This window comes from Phocoena phocoena, chromosome 15 (genome assembly GCF_963924675.1).
Source record: "Phocoena phocoena chromosome 15, mPhoPho1.1, whole genome shotgun sequence".
In the NCBI taxonomy this organism is placed as follows: Eukaryota; Metazoa; Chordata; class Mammalia; order Artiodactyla; family Phocoenidae; genus Phocoena; species Phocoena phocoena.
Window position 1 is genome coordinate 59,984,503 of NC_089233.1, and position 13,116 is coordinate 59,997,618.

The 13,116-nt window shown below is 41.8% G+C and overlaps 1 protein-coding gene across 1 annotated transcript in view; it reads right to left on the reverse strand.

The window, feature by feature from the left end:
• Positions 1–13,116, reverse strand: part of PSMF1 (proteasome inhibitor subunit 1) — a 53,615-nt gene that overhangs the window by 15,259 nt on the left and 25,240 nt on the right. The gene's annotated exons all lie outside the window — the stretch shown is intronic.

A 13,116-nucleotide genomic window follows, 5' to 3' on the forward strand; every position in this document is an offset into this window, starting at 1 on the left:
ATATATATATATGTTTACCACCTTAGTAAACAAAATACAAAATTTTAAAAAGAAAATGTGGAGGACTTCCGGGAAGATGGCGGAAGAGTAAGACGCGGATATCACCTTCCTCCCCACACATACACTAGAAATACATCTACACGTGGAACAACTCCTACAGAAGACCTCAGACCTCCCAAAAGGCAAGAAACCCCCCACGTACCTGGTTAGGGCAAAAGAAAAAAACAAAAACAGAGACAAAAGCATAGGGACGGGTCCTGCACCAGCGGGAGGGAGCTGTGAAGGAGGAAAAGTGTCCACACACTAGGAAGCCCCTTCGCGGGCGGAGACTGCGGGTGGCGTAGTGGGGGAGCTTCGGAGCCGCGGAGGAGAGCACAGCAACAGGGGTGCGGAGGGCAAAGCAGAGAGATTCCCGCACAGAGGATCAGGGCCGAATGGCACTCACCAGCGGAGAGGCGTGTCTGCTCACCCGCTGGGGCGGGCAGGGCTGGGAGCTGAGGCTCTGGCCTCAGTCGGAGCTCCGGGAGAGGACTGGGGTTGGCAGCGTGAACACAGCCTGCAGGGCGTTAGTGCACCGCAGTAAACCCGCGGCTAGCCGGGAGGGAGTCCGGGGAAAAGTCTGGACCTGCCGAAGAGGCAAGAGACTTTTTCTTCCCTCTTTATTTCCTGGTGCGCGAGGAGAGGGGATTAAGAACGCTGCTTAAAGGAGCTCCAGAGACGGGCGCGAGCCGCTGCTAAAAGTGCGTATCCCAGAGACAGACATGAGACGCTAAGGCCGCTGCTGCCGCCACCAAGAAGCCTGTGTGCGAACACAGGTCACTATCCACACCCCTCTTCTGGGGAGCCTGTGCAGCCAGCCACTGCCAGGGTCCCGGGATCCAGGGACAACTTCCCCGGGAGAACGCACGGCGCACCTCAGGCTGGCAACGTCATGCCGGCCTCTGCCGCCGCAGGCCCGCCCCGCACTCCGTGACCCTCCCTACCCGCCCCCTCTCCGGCCTGAGTGAGCCAGAGCCTCCGAATCAGCGGCTCCGTTAACCCCGTCCTGTCTGAGCAAAGAACAGACGCCCTCCGGCGACCTACACGCACAGGCAGGGCCAAATCCAAAGCTGAGCCCCTGGGAGCTGTGAGAACAAAGAAGAGAAAGGGAAATCTCTCCCAGCAGCCTCAGAAGCAGCGGGTTAAAGCTCCACAATCAACTTGATGTACCCTGCATCTGTGGAATACCTGAATAGACAACGAATCATCCCAAATTAAGGAGCCGTGTGGATGAAAGGCTCTTGGTGCTGCAGCCAGGAGTTAGTGCTGTGCCTCTGAGGTGGGAGAGCCAACTTCAGGACACTGGTCCACAAGAGGCCTCCCAGCTACACATAATATCAAACGCCGAAAATCTCCCAGAGATCTCCATCTCAACGCCAGCATCCAGCTTCACTCAACGACCAGCAAGCTACAGTGCTGGACACCCTATGCCAAACAACTAGCAAGACAGGAACACAACCCCACCCATTAGCAGAGAGGCTGCCCCAAATCATAGTAAGTCTACAGACACCCCAAAACACACCACCAGACATGGACCTGCCCACCAGAAAGACAAGATCGAGCCTCATCCACCAGAACACAGGCACTAGTACCCTCCACCAGGAGGCCTACACAACCCACTGAACCAACCTTAGCCACTGGGGACAGACACTAAAAACAACAGGAACTACGAACCTTCAGCCTGCAAAAAGGAGACCCCAAACACAGTAAGATAAGCAAAATGAAAAGACAGAAAAACACACAGCAGATGAAGGAGCAAGATAAAAACCCACCAGACCTAACAAATGAAGAGGAAATAGGCAGTCTACCTGAAAAAGAATTCAGAATAATGATAGTAAAGATGATCCAAAATCTTGGAAACAGAATAGACAAAATGCAAGAAACATTTAACAAGGACCTAGAAGAACTAAAGATGAAACAAACAATGATGAACAACACAATAAATGAAATGAAAAATACTCTAGATGGGATCAATAGCAGAATAACTGAGGCAGAAGAACGGATAAGTGACCTGGAAGATAAAATACTGCAAATAACTACTGCAGAGCAGAATAAAGAAAAAAGAATGAAAAGAACTGAGGACAGTCTCAGAGACCTCCGGGACAACATGAAACGCACCAACATTCGAATTATAGGGGTTCCAGAAGAAGAAGAGAAAAAGAAAGGGACTGAGAAAATATATTAAGAGATTATAGTTGAAAACTTCCCTAATATCGGAAAGGAAATAGTTAATCAAGTCCAGGAAGCACAGAGAGTCCCATACAGGATAAATCCAAGGAGAAATATGCCAAGACACATATTAATCAAACTGTCAAAAATTAAATACAAAGAAAGCATATTAAAAGCAGTAAGGGAAAAACAACAAATAACACACAAGGGAATCCCTATAAGGTTAACAGCCGATCTTTCAGTAGAAACTCTGCAAGCCAGCAGGGAGTGGCAGGACATACTGAAAGTGATGAAGGAGAAAAACCTGCAACCAAGATTACTCTACCCAGCAAGGATCTCATTCAGATTTGATGGAGAAATTAAAACCTTTACAGACAAGCAAAAGCTGAGAGTGTTCAGCACCACCAAACCAGCTCTACAACAACTGCTAAAGGTACTTCTCTAGGCAAGAAACACAAGAGAAGGAAAAGACCTACAATAACGAACCCAAAACAACTAAGAATATGGGAATGGGAACATATATATCGATAATTACCTTAAATGTAAATGGACTAAATACTCCCACCAAAAGACACAGATTGGCTGAATGGATACAAAAACAAGACGCATATATTTGCTGTCTACAAGAGACCCACTTCAGACCTAGAGACACATACAGACTGAAAGTAAGGGGATGGAAAAAGGTATTTCATGCAAATGGAAACGAAAAGAAAGCTGGAGTAGCAATTCTCATATCAGACAAAATAGACTTTAAAATAAGGACTATTAGAAGAGACAAAGAAGGACACTACATAATGATCAAGGGATCGATCCAAGAAGAAGATATAACAATTGTAAATATTTATGTACCCAACATAGGAGCACCTCAATACATAAGGCAAATACTAACAGCCATAAAAGGGGAAATCGACAGTAACACATTCATAGTAGGGGACTTTAACACCCCACTTTCACCAATGGACAGATCATCCAAAATGAAAATAAATAAGGAAACACAAGCTTTAAATGATACATTAAACAAGATGGACTTAATTGATATTTATAGGACATTCCATCCAAAAACAACAGAATACACATTTTTCTCAAGTGCTCATGGAACATTCTCCAGGATAGATCATATCTTGGGTCACAAATCAAGCCTTGGTAAATTTAAGAAAATTGAAATTGTATCAAGTATCTTTTCCGACCACAACACTATGAGACTAGATTTCAATTACAGGAAAAGATCTGTAAAAAATACAAACACATGGAGGCTAAACAATACACTACTTAATAACAAAGTGATCACTGAAGAAATCAAAGAGGAAATCAAAAAATACCTAGAAACAAATGACAATGAAGACACGACGACTCAAAATCTATGGGATGGGGCTTCCCTGGTGGCACAGTGGTTGAGAGTCCGCCTGCCGATGCAGGGGACACGGGTTCGTGCCCCGGTCCGGGAAGATCCCACATGCCGCGGAGCGGCTGGGCCCATGAGCCATGGCCGCTGGGCCTGCGCGTCCGGAGCCTGTTGCTCCGCAACGGGAGAGGCCACGGCAGTGAGAGGCCCGTGTACCGCAAAAAAAAAACAAAAAAAAACAAAAAAAAAATCTATGGGATGCAGCAAAAGCAGTTCTAAGAGGGAAGTTTATAGCAATACAATCCTACCTTAAGAAACAGGAAACATCTCGAATAAACAACCTAACCTTGCACCTCAAGCAATTAGAGAAAGCAATCAGAGAAAAAAAATTAGAGAAGGAAGAACACCTAAAGCAATTACAGAAAGAAGAGCAATTAGAGAAGGAAAGAAATCATAAAAATCAGATCAGAAATAAATGAAAAAGAAATGAAGGAAACAATAGCAAAGATCAATAAAACTAAAAGCTGGTTCTTTGAAAGGATAAACAAAATTGATAAACCATTAGCCAGACTCATCAAGAAAAAAAGGGAGAAGACTCAAATCAATAGAATTAGAAATGAAAAAGGAGAAGTAACAACTGACACTGCAGAAATACAAAAGATCGTGAGAGATTACTACAAGCAACTCTATGCCAATAAAATGGACAACCTGGAAGAAATGGACAAATTCTTAGAAAGGCACAACCTGCCAAGACTGAATCAGGAAGAAATAGAAAATATGAACAGACCAATCACAAGCACTGAAATTGAAACTGTGATTAAAAATCTTCCAACAAGCAAAAGCCCAGGACCAGATGGCTTCACAGGCGAATTCTATCAAACATTTAGAGAAGAGCTACCACCTATCCTTCTCAAACTCTTCCAAAACATAGCAGAGGGAGGAACACTCCCCAACTCATTCTACGAAGCCACCATCACCCTGATACCAAAACCAGACAAGGATGTCACAAAGAAAGAAAACTACGGGCCAATATCACTGATGAACATAGATGCAAAAATCCTCAACAAAATACTAGCAAACAAAATCCAACAGCACATTAAACGGATCATACACCATGATCAAGTGGGGTTTATTCCAGGAATGCAAGGATTCTTCAATATACGCAAATCAAACAACGTGATACACCATATTAACAAACTGAAGGAGAAAAACCATATGATCATCTCAATAGATGCAGAGAAAGCTTTTGACAAAATTCAACACCCATTTATGATAAAAACCCTGCAGAAAGTAGGCATAGAGGGAACTTTCCTCAACATAATAAAGGCCATATATGACAAACCCACAGCCAACATCGTCCTCAATGGTGAAAAAACTGAAAGCATTTCCACTAAGATCAGGAACAAGACAAGGTTGCCCACTCTCACCACTCTTATTCAACATAGTTTTGGAAGTTTTAGCCACAGCAATCAGAGAAGAAAAGGAAATAAAAGGAATCCAAATCAGAAAAGAAGAAGTAAAGCTGTCACTCTTTGCAGATGACATGATACTATACATAGAGAATCCTAAAGATGCTACCAGAAAACTACTAGAGCTAATCAATGAATTTGGTAAAGTAGCAGGATACAAAATTAATGCACAGAAATCTCTGGCATTCCTATACACTAAGGATGAAAAATCTGAAAGTGAAGTCAAGAAAACACTCCCATTTACCACTGCAACAAAAAGAATAAAATATCTAGGAATAAACCTACCTAAGGAGACAAAAGACCTGTATGCAGAAAATTATAAGACACTGATGAAAGAAATTAAAGATGATACAAATAGATGGAGAGATATACCATGTTCTTGGATTGGAAGAATCAACATTGTGAAAATGACTCTACTACTCAAAGCAATCTACAGATTCAATGCAATCCCTATCAAACTACCACTGGCATTTTTCACAGAACTAGAACAAAAAATTTCACAATTTGTATGGAAACACAAAAGACCCCGAATAGCCAAAGCAATCTTGAGAACAAAAAACGGAGCTGGAGGAATCAGGCTTCCTGACTTCAGACTATACTACAAAGCTACCGTAATCAAGACAGTATGGTACTGGCACAAAAACAGAAATATAGATCAATGGAACAGGATAGAAAGCCCAGAGATAAACCCACGCACATATGGTCACCTTATCTTTGATAAAGGAGGCAGGAATGTACAGTGGAGAAAGGACAGCCTCTTCAATAAGTGGTGCTGGGAAAACTGGACAGCTATATGTAAAAGTATGAGATTAGATCACTCCCTAACACCATACACAAAAATAAACTCAAAATAGATTAAAGACCTAAATGTAAGGCCAGAAACTATCAAACTCTTAGAGGAAAACACAGGCAGGACACTCTATGACATAAATCACAGCAAGGTCCTTTTTGACCCACCTCTTAGAGAAATGGAAAGAAAAACAAAAATAAACAAATGGGACCTAATGAAACTTCAAAGCTTTTGTGCAGCAAAGGAAACCATAAACAAAACCAAAAAACAACCCTCGGAATGGGAGAAAATATTTGCAAATGAAGCAACTGACAAAGGATTAATCTCCAAAATTTATAAGCAGCTCATGCAACTTAATAACAAAAAAACAAACAACCCAATCCAAAAATGGGCAGAAGACCTAAATAGACATTTCTCCAAAGAAGATATACAGACTGCCAACAAACACATGAAAGAATGCTCAACATCACTAATCATTAGAGAAATGCAAATCAAAACTACAATGAGATATGATCTCACACCAGTCAGAATGGCCATCATCAAAAAATCTAGAAACAATAAATGCTGGAGAGGGTGTGGAGAAAAGGGAACCCTCTTACACTGTTGGTGGCAATGTAAACTGATACAGCCACTGTGGAGAACAGTACGGAGGTTCCTTAAAAAACTACAAATAGAACTACCATATGACCCAGCAATCCCACTACTGGGCATATACCCTGAGAAAACCAAAATTCAAATAGAGTCATGTACCAAAATGTTCATTGCAGCTCTATTTACAATAACCCAGAGATGGAAACAACCTAAGTGTCCATCATCGGATGAATGGATAAAGAAGATGTGGCACATATATACAACGGAATATTACTCAGCCATAAAAAGAAACGAAATTGAGCTATTTGTAATGAGGTGGATAGACCTAGAGTCTGTCATACAGAGTGAAGTAAGTCAGGAAGAGAGAGACAAATACCGTATGCTAACACATATATATGGAATTTAAGAAAAAAAATGTCATGAAAAACCTAGGGGTGAAACAGGAATAAAGACACAGACTTACTACAGAATGGACTTGAGGCTATGGGGAGGGGGAAGGGTAAACTGTGACAAAGCGAGAGAGGCATGGACATATATACACTACCAAACGTAAGGTAGATAGCTAGTGGGAAGCAGCCGCATAGCACGGGGGGATCAGCTCGGTGCTTTGTGACCGCCTGAAGGGGTGGGAGAGGGAGGGTGGGAGGGAGGGAGACACAAGTGGGAAGCAATATGGGAACATATGTATATATATAACTGATTCATTTTGTTGTGAAGCTGAAACTAACATACCATTGTAAAGCAATTATACTCCAATAAAGATGTTAAAATGAAAAAAAAACACAAAAAAAAATAAAAAGAAAATGTGGAACACAAATATTGGGAACATTTAGAAAATACGTAAAGATAAAGACTGAATGGGATTAAAAATTAATTCTGAATGACATAAATAAGAGCTTTATATTTAAGGATTAGTTTTAGCAAAGCTGGTTAAGCAAAGAAATTTTGATTTTTCAAAACAAAGAACAAGATTTGGGGCATACAGTCTCCGGACTGAGGACAGATGGAGCAAAGGGAAATGGGTTAGAATTGTAATGACAACAACAACAAAAAGTTAGGCTTAGATGAAAAAAACTTCCCTTAGAGATGGCTTGTTTTCAGTATTTCTTCCCTAGAGATCTGAGGAGTAGAACAGACCTAATTTTCACCCTCAATTCTCTATCACAATGGAATGTCCTCTCCATCTATACCAGCATCACCCCAGAAGCCTCTGACAAGGTCTGGACACACATCACCACACACTTAGTGAAGCAAGACATCCCAACTTCAGTTAGCATCTGGAGGTTTCCAGGTGTGGGATAGGCAATATGGTGTGGAAAGTGAGGGGTGAGACACAGAACTGTATCCTATGGGAAGGGGCAGAGGCTGTTGTTTCCTACTCAGAATATAAACCAAGGCTGTTCAGTGACAGGGTAATTAACAACCTGCAGCAGCCAGATGGGCCCTCTGCTCTCCTTTCCCTCCTTCCTGCCCTAAGGCCCCACCCTTAAATCTGGCACTTGTGGGAAAAACAAAAAGGTGAAAGTATGAGTGGCTGATTGCCCAGCAACATGGTAGTGATGGGGCTCTCACAAAGAAGTCGTCATTATAGGCATCTGTGCTGACAGAGGAAGGGGGCTGGCAATGGGTGGGGGTGGAGAGTGAAGGGGACTACAGAGGCAAGACCTGTCAATTCGCTAGTGGCTGACAAAAAGCCTCCTAAACATTCCGCCTCATCTTCTAGTTCAGTGTTCCAGTCCCGGGAGATAAGCTTGCCTAAGAAAGATCAAACTGAGGGGGGTTAGGGGATGGATTTTTCTCCATAATCAGTGTGCACTCACTACACTGAACTTGTACACAAATTGATTACATGAACTAACACTGAAGGGTGCAATGGGGAAAGCATAAGCTTCTGAGTCCTATGTAGGGGCAAACCCCAGTCTTCACCCCCTCAGTTAGATAATTCTGGGAAGTTATGCTACCTCCCTTATCCACTGTATACCCCTCTGTAAAAGTAGGGATGCTGCTGATTTCTGTGTAGGACCGCCTGGAAGATGAGCAACCATAAATGGAAACACTTGGTATGGGGTCAACACATGGTGGACAGCCAAGAAATGGCAGTTTCTCCTACCCTCGATAAGTGGTGGCCAACGTGATGACAGAGGAAACAATGTCCATAAAGGTCCTGGGCCTAAATGTAGTTGCCCAGCACACCCTCTGGGTCGATACTCTCACATCTAAGTGGTTCCACAGCATCAAATCCTTTTCTAGGAGGAACAGACTATGTATTTTAAAAAAATAAAAGAGGTTCTCTCTTTCGGGAAACCCTCTAGTCATTATACCTTCAGTCTTATTCTCATCTCTGCTTGCTACCTGAATAGGATCCATGGAGTTATTTCTTAGGCATCTACTATATTTTGAGCCATGAGCTCAATCCGTGACATCATCATATTCCATGCGAAGAAACCTGAGACAGGTATAATAATTCCCAAGGTGCAGATGAGAAAACCAAGGCTAACTGTGCTCACTGAGAGACAGGCAAAGCTACAAGGCCAGGGTTTGAACCCAGCGGATCAACCTCCAAAGCCTGTGCTGCTAACTGCCATATGATACTCTCTTCTTGACATGGGAGGTGGGTGAGGTAGCAGAAAGAAGGGAACAAGTCCCATCTGCTAAGACTGGTATACAGGAGTGATGAGGCTTGGCCCTCTGCCTCACTCCCTCCAATCCACCAGGATCCTGAGCCAAAGACACTAACACCCTCTCTCATCAGCATCCTTCAATGGTTTCCAAGTGCCCATGGGGGAAGATTCATGTACATGGCATCAGGGTCCTTTCCTTCACAGCTGTTATATCCTAGGATTCTGACATGAATTCTTTCTCTAGACAAAATTCAGGGACAGTCCCACGCTTTCAGACCTTGATGCCTCTGGCCTGCTGGTCTCAACCTGGAACAACCTCCCCACGAAAGGAATCTTAGGAAATAATTCAGACACATGAAAAGGAAAAAAGAAAAGGAGCTTAAGGAATAGTTCTCCTCTTCCCTGTGAAGACACAGCTCAGGCAGCACCTCCCCCAAGAAGCCTTTCCTAGGTTACCTATGAAGGATCTCTGCGCTAACCTCTGCAATGGCACTCTTATTTACTCACCTGTCTCCCACATCAGAGGGAGAGCACATGCCTCAAGAGTAGGAGCCTAGGCCCAGGGATCGCTGAACCCAGAGGGGAACAGTTGCTGAACACAGAATTCACCAAAAATGTGCAAGGCATAGGTCCGGGTGATGGAGATACAAAGAGGTGAAAAAGTAGAGCAAAGGGGATATGCACTTGGAAAAAGCCAATAATCTTGCAATTAGACAAAAAATAACTGAGTGGTAGTATTGTCAAAGATGGGGTGAATGCCAGGGCTAGGGGGCCAGGAGTTTTAGCCAACCAAAGGAACACCACCACTGTACCCCTGCCCGGCTCTAACCATACCACCTATCCTTCCAGGGCTCTGCACAGGACAGGCTTTCAGGCTGGAGCACCCATTCTACCCTACTCTTTGCCTGGCTAACATCTCCTCCTGCTTGGAGGTGAGTCCCTTTTTAGGGAAGCCTTCCCTGAACACCAAGTGTGGTTCAGGTTCCTCTTCCTACACGCTCCCAAGTATCCTGTTCATCCCCATGAGATGAGGTAAGAGCAGGAGCATGAATGGCATCATTGGCCTTTGTGAAGCACCCAGCGGGAGATCTAGCGCCCCGCATATAGTGAGCTCAGTAAATACAGTGGACTTAAGAACCTACGTGACTCCTCAGCATCTAAACTTTAAAATAACCTTTTTTACCTTGAAATAATTAAAGATTCACAGGAAGTTGGAAAAGTAGTACAGAGAAACCCTGTGTACCCTCACCCAGTTTTCCCCAATAGTTACAACACCACAAAGATCTCCCTCATGCTATCCCCTCTTATTAACACACCCACAGCCCTGTCCCATCCATAACCTCTGGTAACACTAGTCTGTTTAGTACCTCTATAATTCTGTTATTGCAAAAAATATTATATAAATGGAATCATACAGTGCGTGACCTTTTGGAATTGGCTTTTTTCACTCAGCCTGATGACCCTGAGATCCATGTAACTGTTTTGTGTATCAACAATTCATCCCTTTATATTGCTGAGTAGTATTCCATAGAATGGATGTGTGTTTAATCATTCACCAATTGAAGGACATCCAGGTTGTTTCCAGTTTTTGGCTATTACAAATAAAGCTATTTATGAACATTTGTGGATAGGTTTTTGTGTGGCATAATTTTCGTATCTGATAAATGCCCAGGAGTGTGATTCCTGGGTCTTACCATTAAGTGTATGTTTAGTTTAAAAAACTGCCAAACAATTTTCCAGGGTAGCTGTACCATTTTATGTTCCACCAGCAATGTATGAGAGATCCCAGTTCTCTGCACCCTCTCCAGCATTTGGTATCATTACTTTCATTTCAGCTTTTCTAATAGGTGTGAAGTATCTCACTGTGGTTTAATTTGCATTTCCCCAATGGCCAGTAATGCTGAACACATTTTCCTGTGCTTATTTGCCATCTGTATATCCTTTTCAGTGTAACATCTCTTCATATCCTTTGCTCATTTTCTAAATGGACTGTTCATTTTTTTAACCTGTTGAGTTTTAAGATTATCCTTCTAGATACAATTCCTTTGCCAGATATGTGGCTTGCAAACATTCTTTCCCAATCTGTAGGTTATGTTTTTATTCTAACAGAGTCTTTCACAGAACAAAAGTTTTTAATTTTGATGAAGTCCAATTTATTGATTTTTTTTTCTGTTATAGATTGTGCTTTTATAGTCATATCTAAGAACTCTTCACCAAGCCTTGGATCCTTAAGACTTTCTCCTTTGAGTTCTTCTAAAAGTGTTGTAATATTAAGTTTTACATTTAAATCTATGATCCAATTTGAGTTAAACTGGATTTAAGGTGTGAGGTTTAGGTCAAGGCTCTTATTTTTGCTTGTGACTATCCAATTGCTCCATTGATTTGCTTGTGCACCCCAGTCAAAAGTCAACTGGCTATATGTCTGTGGGCCTATTTCTGGGTTCTCTATTCTGTTCCATTGATCTATGAGTCCATCCATCTAATGTAGCTATATAATAAGCCTGAACATTGGGTAGAGTGATTTCTCCCTCTTTATTCATTTTCAAAATTGTTTTAGCTACTCCAAATCCCTTTGCCTTTCCAGATAACTTCTGGAATAATCTTGCTCTATCTACAGAAATTTTTGTTGGGTTTTTTATAGGAATTCAATTAAACTAGTAAGCTAATTTGTGGAGTATTTGACATCTTTACTATGTTGAGTCTTCTGTCCTTGAACATGTTATGTCTCTCCACTTATTTAGGTCTTCTTTGATTACAGTTTTCAGCATAAAAATCTTAAACATGTTTTGTTAGATTTATACCTAAGTATTTTTTTCAGTGATTGTAAACGGTATTGTATCTTAAATGTCTGTTTCCACGTGTTTACTGAAATATAGTGAAATATAATTGACTTCTGAATGTTGAACTGGCATCCTGCAACTTTGCTATTATTTTTGGGGGTAGATTCCTTGAGATTTTCCATATAGACCATTATGTCATCTGTGAATATAAACTTTTATATTTTCCTTTCTTAACTATATGCCTTTTCATTTTCTTGCCTGAAGAAAGACAAAGACAAATGCAAAACTTTCAGTATTATGCTTAGTAAGACTGGTGAGAGTGGATATCCTTGCCTTGTTTCTTAGGGGGCAAGAATCCTTTTGCTAGTATAATGTTGGTCCCATAAAATATTTTTTACGTATTACCAAACCACCCTCTAGTTGAAGGAAAAATACAAAAGTCTCAATCATGGGCGATTATTATCAGTTCTCTTATAGTTTGATCCTGGGAGCCTCATTTCTATTGTTATATACTCACATTTCCAATTAAGCCAAGGTTAGGACCTTTTAATTTTTTTTTTACATCTTTATTGGGATATTTCATGTATCATAAAATTCAGCCACTTAACAATGGTTTTTAGATGTTCACAGTGTGCAATTATTCTAATTTTAGAACATTTTCTGCACCCTAAAAAGACACCTTGTAGGGGCTTCCCTGGTGGCGCAGTGGTTGAGAGTCCGCCTGCCGATGCAGGGGACACGGGTTCGTGCCCCGGTCCGGGAAGATCCCACATGCCATGGAGCGGCTGGGCCTGTGAGCCATGGCCGCTGAGCCTGTGCTCCGCAACAGGAGAGGCCACAACAGTGAGAGGCCTGCGTACCGCAAAAAAAGAAAAAAAAAAAAAAAGACACCTTGTACCCATTAGTCATTCCCCATTCATGCTCTCTAATCCTTCCACCTCAGCTCCTGGCAACCACTAATCTACTTTCTGTTTCTATGGATCTGCCTATTCTGGACATTTCACATAAATGGCTTTTTTCACTTAGCATAATGTTTCCAAGGTTCACACATGTTGTGACGTGTATCAGTATCAGTACTTCATCCTTTTTTATTGCTGAAATATTCCATCGTATGCATATATCACATTTCTTTATCCATTCATCAGTTGATGGACATTTAGGTTGTTTCCACTTTTTGGCTATTATGAATAATGCTGCTATGAACATTCATGTACAAAAGTTGTACATGAATATGTGCACAAACAAGTAGTATATCATTGTAGTTTGGATTTCCACTTCCTTAATGATTAATGATGAACATCTTTTCACATGTTTA